Source organism: Petromyzon marinus, chromosome 4 (assembly GCF_048934315.1).
Source record: "Petromyzon marinus isolate PM22_M1 ecotype Great Lakes invasive population chromosome 4, UKy_Petmar_22M1.pri1.0, whole genome shotgun sequence".
Lineage (NCBI taxonomy): Eukaryota > Metazoa > Chordata > Hyperoartia > Petromyzontiformes > Petromyzontidae > Petromyzon > Petromyzon marinus.
Window position 1 is genome coordinate 3,506,623 of NC_133670.1, and position 11,038 is coordinate 3,517,660.

General features: G+C 49.0%; 1 pseudogene; it reads left to right on the top strand.

Annotated features, from left to right (window-relative positions):
• The first annotated feature begins 334 nt into the window (after positions 1–334).
• Positions 335–8,926, top strand: LOC142906580 (pre-miRNA 5'-monophosphate methyltransferase-like; annotated as a pseudogene).
• The last annotated feature ends 2,112 nt before the right edge of the window (positions 8,927–11,038 follow it).

Here is an 11,038-nt window from a genome sequence, read left to right on the forward strand (position 1 = left end):
TGTTTACTTCCCCACGTGACATGGCTGACTGCCTCCAGTGTTCACTTCCCCACGTAACATGGCTGACTCTGTCTACACGGTGTTCACTTCCCCACGTAACATGGCTGACTGTGCCTCCACGGTGTTCACTTCCCCACGTAACATGGCTGACTGTGCCTCCACGGTATTTACTGCCCCACGTAACATGGCTGACTGTGCCTCCACGGTATTTACTGCCCCACGTAACATGGCTAACTGTGCCTCCACGGTGTTTACTTCCCCACGTAACATGGCTGACTGTGCCTCTACGGTGTTCACTTCCCCACGTAACATGGCTGACTCTGTCTCCACAGTGTTTACTTCCCCACGTAACATGGCTGACTGTGCCTCCACACACTCGCGCGTCCCGCTCCCCTCCTTTTGCTTGTGCCGATCCCGCCTGATAGCCTCCTCGCTTACGGCCTCCACAGGGATGGAGGCGAGGAAAGAGGAGGACGAGGAGGAGATTAAGAAGGAGGACGGCGGGGAGGAGATGGCAGCGCCCGGGGCCCCGAGGAAGAGGGAGCCAGGCGCGGCTCCCCACGGGAACTTCATCAACTAGGCGGCCTTCAACCCCCCGGCTCGACGCGTCGCGCTGCTGCCCCGCGAGCTTCTGAGGCGGCTCCTGCCGGAGTCCGCGCCGCCGTTCCTCGCCCTGGACATGGGCTGCAACAGCGGGGTGAGCGCAACTCCACGTTACCACGGACGGGGCTGAGGACGTCGACCGCTGGGGAAGGTTCTGAAACTCTCGGGACGTTCACTCGAACAAAGCCGTGGCTGTGAGACTCGTCCAGTCCCAGTGTGGTATAGTGTACTAGTCACTATGGTAGTGTACTAGTCACTGTGGTAGTGTGGTAGTGTACTAGTCACTGTGTAGTAGTGTGGTAGTGTACTAGTCACTGTGTGGTAGTGTGGTAGTGTACTAGTCACTATGGTAGTGTACTAGTCACTGTGGTAGTGTGGTAGTGTACTAGTCACTGTGGTAGTGTGGTAGTGTACTAGTCACTGTGGTAGTGTACTAGTCACTGTGGTAGTGTGGTAGTGTACTAGTCACTGTGGTAGTGTGGTAGTGTACTAGTCACTGTGTGGTAGTGTACTAGTCACTGTGTGGTAGTGTACTAGTCACTGTGTGGTAGTGTGGGGGTGTACTAGTCACTGTGTGGTAGTGTACTAGTCACTGTGTGGTAGTGTGGTAGTGTACTAGTCACTGTGTGGTAGTGTACTAGTCACGGTGTGGTAGTGTACTAGTCACTGTGTAGTAGTGTGGTAGTGTACTAGTCACTGTGTGGTAGTGTGGTAGTGTACTAGTCACTGTGTGGTGGTGTACTAGTCACTGTGTGGTAGTGTACTAGTCACTGTGTAGTAGTGTGGTAGTGTACTAGTCACTGTGTGCTAGTGTGGTAGTGTACTAGTCACTGTGTGGTAGTGTACTAGTCACTGTCTGGTAGTGTACTAGTCACGGTGTGGTAGTGTACTAGTCACTGTGTGGTAGTGTGGTAGTGTACTAGTCACTGTGTAGTAGTGTGGTAGTGTACTAGTCACTGTGTGGTAGTGTGGTAGTGTACTAGTCACTGTGTGGTAGTGTACTAGTCACTGTGTGGTAGTGTGGGGGTGTACTAGTCACTGTGTGGTAGTGTGGGGGTGTACTAGTCACTGTGTGGTAGTGTGGTAGTGTACTAGTCACTGTGTGGTAGTGTACTAGTCACTGTGTAGTAGTGTGGTAGTGTACTAGTCACTGTGTGGTAGTGTACTAGTCACTGTGTAGTAGTGTGGTAGTGTACTAGTCACTGTGTGGTAGTGTACTAGTCACTGTGTGGGGGTGTACTAGTCACTATGGTAGTGTGGTAGTGTACTAGTCGCTGTGGTAGTGTGGTAGTGTACTAGTCACTGTGTGGTAGTGTACTAGTCACTGTGTGGTAGTGTGGTAGTGTACTAGTCACTGTGTGGTAGTGTACTAGTCACTGTGTGGTAGTGTACTAGTCACTGTGTGGGGGTGTACTAGTCACTATGGTAGTGTGGTAGTGTACTAGTCACTGTGGTAGTGTGGTAGTGTACTAGTCACTGTGTGGTAGTGTACTAGTCACTGTGTGGTAGTGTACTAGTCACTGTGTGGTAGTGTGGTAGTGTACTAGTCACTGTGTGGTAGTGTGGTAGTGTACTAATCACTGTGTGGTAGTGTGGGGGTGTACTAGTCACTGTGTAGTAGTGTGGTAGTGTACTAGTCACTGTGTGGTAGTGTACTAGTCACTGTGTAGTAGTGTGGTAGTGTACTAGTCACTGTGTGGTAGTGTACTAGTCACTGTGTGGGGGTGTACTAGTCACTATGGTAGTGTGGTAGTGTACTAGTCGCTGTGGTAGTGTGGCAGTGTACTAGTCACTGTGTGGTAGTGTACTAGTCACTGTGTGGTAGTGTACTAGTCACTGTGTGGTAGTGTACTAGTCACTGTGTGGGGGTGTACTAGTCACTATGGTAGTGTGGTAGTGTACTAGTCACTGTGGTAGTGTGGTAGTGTACTAGTCACTGTGTGGTAGTGTACTAGTCACTGTGTGGTAGTGTACTAGTCACTGTGTGGTAGTGTGGTAGTGTACTAGTCACTGTGTGGTAGTGTGGTAGTGTACTAATCACTGTGTGGTAGTGTGGGGGTGTACTAGTCACTGTGTGGTGGTGTGGTAGTGTACTAGTCACTGTGTGGGGGTGTATTAGTCACTGTGTGGTGGTGTGGTAGTGTACTAGTCACTGTGTGGTAGTGTGGGGGTGTACTAGTCACTGTGTGGTAGTGTGGGGGTGTACTAGTCACTGTGAGGTAGTGTGGGGGTGTACTAGTCACTGTGTGGTAGTGTGGGGGTGTACTAGTCACTGTGTGGTAGTGTGGGGGTGTACTAGTCACTGTGTGGTAGTGTACTAGTCACTGTGGTAGTGTGGTAGTGTACTAGTCACTGTGTGGTAGTGTGTTGGTGTACTAGTCACTGTGTGGTAGTGTACTAGTCACTGTGTGGTAGTGTACTAGTCACTGTGGTAGTGTGGGGGTGTACTAGTCGCTGTGTGGTAGTGTGGGGGTGTACTAGTCACTGTGTGGTAGTGTGTTGGTGTACTAGTCACTGTGTGGTGGTGCACTAGTCATTGTGTGGTAGTGTGGGGGTGTACTAGTCACTGTGTGGTAGTGTACTAGTCACTGTGTGGTAGTGTGGGGGTGTACTAGTCACTGTGTGGTAGTGTGGGGGTGTACTAGTCACTGTGTGGTAGTGTGGGGGTGTACTAGTCACTGTGTGGTAGTGTGGGGGTGTACTAGTCACAGTGTGGTAGTGTGGGGGTGTACTAGTCACTGTAGGGTAGTGTGGTAGTGTACTAGTCACTGTGTGGTAGTGTGGGGGTGTACTAGTCACTGTGTGGTAGTGTGGTAGTGTACTAGTCACTGTAGGGTAGTGTGGTAGTGTACTAGTCACTGTGTGGTAGTGTGGGGGTGTACTAGTCACTGTGTGGTAGTGTACTAGTCACTGTGGTAGTGTGGTAGTGTACTAATCACTGTGTGGTAGTGTTGAGGTGTACTAGTCACTGTGTGGTAGTGTGGGGGTGTTCTAGTCACTGTGTGGTAGTGTGGTAGTGTACTAGTCACTGTGTGGTAGTGTTGAGGTGTACTAGTCACTGTGTGGTAGTGTTGAGGTGTACTAGTCACTGTGTGGTAGTGTGGTAGTGTACTAGTCACTGTGTGGTAGTGTGGGGGTGTACTAGTCATTGTGTGGTAGTGTGGTAGTGTACTAGTCACTGTGTGGTAGTGTGGTAGTGTACTAGTCACTGTGTGGTAGTGTGGTAGTGTACTAGTCACTGTGTGGTAGTGTGGTAGTGTACTAGTCACTGTGTGGTAGTGTACTAGTCACTGTGTGGTAGTGTACTAGTCACTGTGTAGTAGTGTGGTAGTGTACTAGTCACTGTGTGGTAGTGTGGTAGTGTACTAGTCACTGTGTGGTAGTGTACTAGTCACTGTCTGGTAGTGTACTAGTCACGGTGTGGTAGTGTACTAGTCACTGTGTGGTAGTGTGGTAGTGTACTAGTCACTGTGTAGTAGTGTGGTAGTGTACTAGTCACTGTGTGGTAGTGTGGTAGTGTACTAGTCACTGTGTGGTAGTGTACTAGTCACTGTGTGGTAGTGGGGGGGTGTACTAGTCACTGTGTGGTAGTGTGGTAGTGTACTAGTCACTGTGTGGTAGTGTACTAGTCACTGTGTGGTAGTGTGGTAGTGTACTAGTCACTGTGTGGTAGTGTACTAGTCACTGTGTGGTAGTGTACTAGTCACTGTGTGGGGGTGTACTAGTCACTATGGTAGTGTACTACTCACTGTGGTAGTGTGGTATTGTACTAGTCACTGTGTGGTAGTGTACTAGTCACTGTGTGGTAGTGTACTAGTCACTGTGTGGTAGTGTGGTAGTGTACTAGTCACTGTGTGGTAGTGTGGTAGTGTACTAGTCACTGTGTGGTAGTGTACTAGTCACTGTGGTAGTGTGGTAGTGTACTAGTCACTGTGTGGTAGTGTACTAGTCACTGTGTGGGGGTGTACTAGTCACTATGGTAGTGTGTTAGTGTACTAGTCACTGTGAGGTAGTGTGGTAGTGTACTGGTCACTGTGTAGTAGTGTGTTAGTGTACTAGTCACTGTGTGATAGTGTGGTAGTGTACTAGTCATTGTGTAGTAGTGTGGGGGTGTACTAGTCACTGTGTGGTAGTGTGGTAGTGTACTAGTCACTGTGTAGTAGTGTGGTAGTGTACTAGTCACTGTGTAGTAGTGTGGTAGTGTACTAGTCACTGTGTGGTAGTGTACTAGTCACTGTGTAGTAGTGTGGTATAGTACTAGTCACTGTGTGGGGGTGTACTAGTCACTATGGTAGTGTGGTAGTGTACTAGTCACTGTGGTAGTGTGGTAGTGTACTAGTCACTGTGTGGTAGTGTACTAGTCACTGTGTGGTAGTGTACTAGTCACTGCGGTAGTGTACTAGTCACTGTGTGGTAGTGTACTAGTCACTGTGTGGGGGTGTACTAGTCACTATGGTAGTGTACTAGTCACTGTGGTAGTGTGGTAGTGTACTAGTCACTGTGTGGTAGTGTGGTAGTGTACTAGTCACTGTGTGGTAGTTTACTAGTCACTGTGGTAGTGTGGTAGTGTACTAGTCACTGTGTGGTAGTGTACTAGTCACTGTGTGGGGGTGTACTAGTCACTATGGTAGTGTGTTAGTGTACTAGTCACTGTGAGGTAGTGTGGTAGTGTACTAGTCACTGTGTAGTAGTGTGTTAGTGTACTAGTCACTGTGTGATAGTGTGGTAGTGTACTAGTCACTGTGTAGTAGTGTGGGGGTGTACTAGTCACTGTGTGGTAGTGTGGTAGTGTACTAGTCACTGTGTAGTAGTGTGGTTGTGTACTAGTCACTGTGTGGTAGTGTGGGGGTGTACTAGTCACTGTGCGGTAGTGTGGGGGTGTACTAGTCACTGTGTGGTAGTGTGTGCGTGTACTAGTCACTGTGTGGTAGTGTCGGGGTGTACTAGTCACTGTGTGGTAGTGTAGTAGTGTACTAGTCACTGTGTGGTAGTGTGGGGGTGTAATAGTCACTGTGTGGTAGTGTACTAGTCACTGTGTGGTAGTGTGGTAGTGTACTAGTCACTGTGTGGTAGTGTGGTAGTGTACTAGTCACTGTGTGGTAGTGTGGTAGTGTACTAGTCACTGTGTGGGGGTGTACTAGTCACTGTGTGGTAGTGTGGTAGTGTACTAGTCACTGTGTGGTAGTGTGGGGGTGTACTAGTCACTGTGAGGTAGTGTGGGGGTGTACTAGTCACTGTGTGGTAGTGTGGGGGTGTACTAGTCACTGTGTGGTAGTGTACTAGTCACTGTGGTAGTGTGGTAGTGTAATAGTCACTGTGGTAGTGTGGTAGTGTACTAGTCCCTGTGGTAGTGTGGTAGTGTACTAGTCACTGTGTGGTAGTGTGTTGGTGTACTAGTCACTGTGTGCTAGTGTGGTAGTGTACTAGTCACTGTGTGGTAGTGTACTAGTCACTGTGGTAGTGTGGGGGTGTACTAGTCACTGTGTGGTAGTGTGGGGGTGTACTAGTCACTGTGTGGTAGTGTGTTGGTGTACTAGTCACTGTGTGGTGGTGTACTAGTCACTGTGTGGTAGTGTGGGGGTGTACTAGTCACTGTGTGGTAGTGTACTAGTCACTGTGTGGTAGTGTGGGGGTGTACTAGTCACTGTGTGGTAGTGTGGGGGTGTACTAGTCACTGTGTGGTAGTGTGGGGGTGTACTAGTCACTGTGTGGTAGTGTGGGGGTGTACTAGTCACAGTGTGGTAGTGTGGGGGTGTACAAGTCACTGTAGGGTAGTGTGGTAGTGTACTAGTCACTGTGTGGTAGTGTGGGGGTGTACTAGTCACTGTGTGGTAGTGTGGTAGTGTACTATTCACTGTAGGGTAGTGTGGTAGTGTACTAGTCACTGTGTGGTAGTGTGGTAGTGTACTAGTCACTGTGTGGTAGTGTACTAGTCACTGTGGTAGTGTGGTAGTGTACTAGTCACTGTGTGGTAGTGTTGAGGTGTACTAGTCACTGTGTGGTAGTGTGGGGGTGTACTAGTCACTGTGTGGTAGTGTGGTAGTGTACTAGTCACTGTGTGGTAGTGTACTAGTCCCTGTGTGGTAGTGTACTAGTCACTGTGTGGTAGTGTTGAGGTGTACTAGTCACTGTGTGGTAGTGTGGTAGTGTACTAGTCACTGTGTGGTAGTGTGGGGGTGTACTAGTCATTGTGTGGTAGTGTGGTAGTGTACTAGTCACTGTGTGGTAGTGTACTAGTCACTGTGTGGTAGTGTACTAGTCACTGTGTGGTAGTGTGGTAGTGTACTAGTCACTGTGTGGTAGTGTAGGGGTGTACTAGTCACAGTGGGGTAGTGCGGGTGGCCATGGGCCTGAGACATGTTTACAAAAATGCATTTTCACCTTTCTCCCACAGATGGAATACACTACACCATATGCGCGTTGTTCATCAAACACGTGAGTCATGGAAATTCATCATTAGCTCCAGACTTTTTGTCAATTAACTGCTGGTTGAAGGCCTATGCCATGCCATGTTGGTCACGGGTGGTTTTGGCAATCAAGGTTGCTGAAGGTGCGTGTCAAGGACTGGTTCAGACATATCACCGGTTTGAGGCGTTTATTAGATATTTAAAGTTGCATTCATGTCAGTAGCTGAACATCGAACTTAGTCTCGTTGGATTTTTTGACCTAGAATCACTGCGTCATAGGTTTGTATTGAATAAAGTTGCATCTAATACTGTGGCCAGAATCAAAATATTCATACTGGAGGAATGCGATGAGCGATAAAGCTCTTTTTCGCAGACGTCCAGTAGAAGGAGGGTAAGAACGTTACAACAACAAAAAATACAAAACATGATAGTAGTCCAAAGTGCAAGAGAGGTAAACACATCACCCAAACACATACAAATAAAACTAAACCATCCCCATCCTACCGGGCAAAGCCCACTGAGGTATTAACTTATTTTCATTTTGAATAATGAAGTACTCCATCCTCGCATCACGTCTGTTTTTTTACGACATTCTCCAGCAAAGAAACAAACCCGCCACCGGTGTCTTCGTGTTTTCTCGCAGGAGCTGACGGTGGCTGTGTATCGGCACCTGACGGGGCTGGACCAGCCCGAGGGTGGACGCTCTGGGCAGGTTGCCCGCGTGCTGCCGCTGTCTGTGCTGGCGTGCGACCTGGACGCCGATCTGGTGGAGCGTGCGCGGGGCGACAATCCTCACCCGGAGGTCATCGCCTACGAGGCGTTTGACTTCATGGACACCGCAGCACGAGACGCCGCGCTGGACGCCTTCCTGCGACGCCACGGCCGGGCGCGCTTTGACCTGTGCCTGTGCATGTCGGTGACGATGTGGATTCACCTGCACCACGGCGATGCCGGCCTGCGGCGTTTCCTCGCGGCCGCCGCGCGCACCGCCACCTTCCTGTTGGTCGAACCGCAGCCGTGGAGGTGCTACCGAGCGGCCGCGCGCCGCCTGCGCCGTCTGGGGCTGGCCGAGTTCCACCTCCTGCCGGATCTGCGGCTCCTGCGTGGGGCTGGCGGCGGTGGCGGCCGCGCGGAGGCCGATGAGCTGGCCGCCTTGCTGGGAGAGGAGGGAGACATGCGCTTGCTGTCCAGCCTGGGCAGCACCGAGTGGGGGCGGTCCCTGCTGCTGTTTGGACGAACGGGAGTGGCCTTGGGATGCATTGACAAAAGTACCGATTGAAACTGCGTTGCTGCTGTGGCCTTCGAGGATCTGTTGCCTATTTGGAGAGAATTCGTGGTCGGAAATGTTAAGTGATTTTCAGTTTTTAACACCTTTATTTGTTGATGGTACGTTGTTTTCTCGTCGTGCGTGTAAATACAGCATGTTGTTGAAAACGTGTTATAATTTATCAGAATATTATATATAAAGTGACAACAATGCAAAACGTACCTTTTTTGTACCTCTGAAAATAAAATTGTATGCAAAAAGAGTTGTCAGTTTTGAAGGACCCAACCAGAATCATTTATGATAAAGGGAATGAATGGGTTTTTTTATAAATGGGACAACAGCATCTCATAAAATGGAAAATGAATATCACCAACTTCAAATCATTGTTTGGAGGAGGCATTTTGAAAATTATATCAAACCCAGCCCATGGAAGACATACAGAAATATTTCCTCTTCACATGCGATTTTCCTCAAATAATTTAAGGCAGCTCATGATGTGACAGTGGAGGCTGCTTTGTAAAGGTGAACTATGTCCCTGTTTCCTTTGGATTTCCACGTGCATCTGAAATATTTTTGAAATGCACATGTAAATGTTTTGGATACGCCACTTTTATATTTATAGTGAAATAAAATCTGAACATTGTAAATAGTTGATGGGTGCATTGTAATTGTGTGAAGTCATAATTGCCATTCATCCTCCCATTAACCACAACATCTGGTATGGAGGCAATCCATCCCATGTTCCTGTCCAGTGAGCTCCCTCCGCTCCATAAATATATTTGTTGTGTTGTCTATATGCACAGTTTGCAGAGTGCACTCAGACTGACATAAGTGCCGTTGCGATATCACCACGACCGAGTGGCAACTAGCGTGCAATGCTCTGTTTGATAGATATGTTTCAGCAGTTAAGGGTGAAAAGTTAGACAAGCGGGATTTGATTGCTGAAAAAAAATCTTCGGGTTGGCCATCGCAAACGATGATGACTGCCGAGAAGAGCTGCTCGTAGCATTTTCCTGCACGCTGGTGGGAAGAGCCCAGCAACTTGAGCGGAAGCATCGATCGCACTGTCGGCAAGAGGTGCTCGTCTGCTGAATGGGACTTGTGTTGTGCCGTTACTGGTGTTGATGCCGATGGGTTCTTTCACGTTTTTCTTTAATCCGCTTGGCTGAGTCGGCTATGGAACTTCTCCACTGCTTACAGCTGCTCTCAAAGTAAACATCTAGAAAAAATATCTACGGACAAAAATAATGCTTACCCAATGTTACTGATAATCTTGGACCAATATCTTTAAATGGTAACTGTTTGAGGCCAAACCAGTGTGATGAGACCCATGGAGAAGACACTTCTCCGTTGTACCTACTGCAAACAGGGTACGCAGCAGCATTGGTGCCTGATTAGATTTCTTGAAGTGGAATCTGATCATTTGCTGTAACTGCTGCAATGGAACAATCTTTGCGGTGGCGGAATGTTATGACACGTCTGTTATTCATAGCCATGCACTTAGTGTCCTGCCTCGCACAAGCATACAATGTCACCGACCATCCAAAATTATAATTTCAATCATGAAAGAATCTTACAAGTTAGTGAGTTTTTTTCGTACATAGGTCAGGAAGCAGCTGGTTGTGTATGGAGCTGGTTAAGCATGGGGCTGGTTATGCATGGGGCTGGTTATGCATGGGGCTGGTTATGCATGGGGCTGCTTATGCATGGGGCTGCTTATGCATGGGGCTGGTTATGCATGGGGCTGGTTATGCATGGGGCTGGTTATGCATGGGGCTGCTTATGCATGGGGCTGGTTATGCATGGGGCTGGTTATGCATGGGGCTGGTTATGCATGGGGCTGGTTATGCATGGGGCTGGTTAAGCGGGTGTGAATTATCGTGTGTGGGAGGGAGGGGAGTCAGTCTAATTTCCAGTTTAGTCAAGTAAACTCAGGGTCTCTGGAGTGGCATTCATGAGGGGGCCCCAGATATGGGACAACTCCCCTTCCCTATTCCTCAGTTTAAGACTCAAGTGTTCTAAAGCTACTACACCGTTGTCTCGTGAGTAGAGCTCTGAGTAGTGTTCTACCCACCTGGCCATTTGCTCTTGTTTATTAGTGATGATGGCCCCTGTGCTGGATTTAAGGGGGGCAGTCCTCCTGATGTTTGGACCAAAGGCTGTCTTGATGCCTTCATACATGGCACGGATATTGCCAGTGTCAGAGGCGAGTTGGATCCTACTACTGAGATTCACCCAGTAGTCGTTGGCACAGCGTCTGGCGGTCGTTTGAGCTGCACTGCGAGCAGCTTTCAGTGCCCTTAACGATCCTGTACTTGGGACTTGCTTGTACTTCAAGAGCGCCATGCGTTTGGCTTGGAGGATGGGTTCCAATATAGCCAGGTGTTCCTCAAACCAGTCTGTGTTCTGCCTTGTCTGCTTGCCGAAGCTATTGATGGCTGCATTAAAGATGGCGTCTCTGATGTATGCCCACTTTGTCTCCACGCTTCCATCTGGTGTGTCGTGTAGGGACTGCTCAAGGCTGTGTTGGAAAATCGAGGGAGCTCTGGGAGGGATGTCTTGGCAGAGTTGATGCGTAGGTAGCGCTTTTGTTTGAGTCTGAGTATCTTTTTGGGGCGTAGCCTGACCTTGCTGGATACCAGCGAGTGGTCGGTGTCACAGACTGCACTGTGGTAGCTGCGTGTGATGAGTACCGAGTTGAGGAGGGCTCGTCGGGTGATGACGAGGTCCAGTTGGTGCCAATTAAGAGACCTTGGATGTC